This window comes from Durio zibethinus, chromosome 5, assembly GCF_047325235.1.
Source record: "Durio zibethinus cultivar Kanyao isolate XHJ-2024 chromosome 5, ASM4732523v1, whole genome shotgun sequence".
NCBI classification, from domain to species: domain Eukaryota; kingdom Viridiplantae; phylum Streptophyta; class Magnoliopsida; order Malvales; family Malvaceae; genus Durio; species Durio zibethinus.
In genome coordinates, this window is record NC_143166.1 from 9,373,574 (window position 1) to 9,375,003 (window position 1,430).

The 1,430-nt window shown below is 31.4% G+C and overlaps 1 non-coding gene across 1 annotated transcript; it reads left to right on the forward strand.

The window, feature by feature from the left end:
- Positions 1-301: 301 nt before the first annotated feature.
- On the forward strand, positions 302-407 carry LOC149518743 (small nucleolar RNA R71). The gene has a single exon (XR_016342506.1). It is a non-coding gene; the product is annotated as a small nucleolar RNA R71 (small nucleolar RNA).
- Positions 408-1,430: the final 1,023 nt, after the last annotated feature.

The window sequence follows — 1,430 nt, forward strand, 5'->3', positions numbered from 1 at the left end:
TTTGGATGGCATTAACTGGGCTAAAGGAAGGGTTGGTTCCTAGATTTTCAATTTTCTTAGCTAAGACAGACACTTAGGAAGTAAGAGTAGTGAGTACATCAAGTTTATAAACCTCAGTAGATTTCTTAGGTACTATCTTTTCATTGGCCCACTCATAGTTATTCATGGCCATCTCCTTAATCAAATCATAAGCCTTGTCTATAAACTTACTCATTAAAGCCCTACAAACAGTAGCATCAATAGTTGTTCTAGCTTGCCCCAACAGCCCATTATAAAAATTTGAACTTGTAACCATCTGGGCAAACCGTGGTAAGGGTATCTCCTAAATAGTTCCTTATACCTCTCCCATGCATCAAATAGTGATTCAGCCTGAAATGGCTTATAGTAAGTGATATCATTATGAGTCTAGGCTATTTTAGATGGAAGAAAGAATCAAACCAAGAATTTCTGAAGTAAGCCATCCATGTAATGATTAAGCTAGGAGAGAAAAACACTAGCCAACTTTTAGCTTTATCCTTGAGAGAAAAATGAAACAATTTTAGTCTAATAGCATCATTAGTAACACCATTTTGCTTAGAAGTATCACAAATCTTAAGGAAATTATTCAAATGTAAAGTGGGGTCATCATTCGATAACCGATAGAGTTGCACAGAGTTCTAAATTTTATTAACAATAGATGGTTCCAATTCAAAATTATTGGCCTAAATGGTTGGCCTACCAATACTAGGTTGAAACCCATCCAATTAAAGGACATCATAGTCCCTAACTGTTATATGATTTTCTTTAGTTGTTTAGCAATGGGTTCAACAAGACTTGTTTGCTTTTTACCCTTTTTGATCTTTTTAAGTGTTTTCTCTATTTCCTTATCTAAGGGCACTAAACTAGAACTCTTAGCTCTTGGCATACAAAGCAAGAAAAATCAAAACATATTAGAACAAGAAAAATAAAATCCAAGCTACAAGAAAATTGATTAGCATTGATATGGAACTACTCCTTCAAATCTCTAACAATAATCCTAAAAACTTGATTGAAAATATGTAATTGCATAGAATCATACCAAGTAATAAAGTGATAAGTAAAGTTCATTCCTACGAAGATTGTATATGAAAGGCATGTACTAAAATTATCTCATTCAACCTTATACTTAGGCAAAACAATATGATATATGCAAAAACATAATATAAACTAAACAAATGAACACCTAAAACATGCAAAACTAATATGAATCAAGCTACAATAATGCAAATCCGATAATAACTAAAGTAAGCAAGAAAAATTAGCCAAAACCAAAACTATAGAATTAAAACAAGATAAAATTGAAATTAAAATAGCATTCACTAACCAAACCGAAATTAATTGAAATCAATTTAACATGCAATTATTAAAATAGAAAGCGATATAAACCTTAATTAACCTAAACCAAAAGTTTT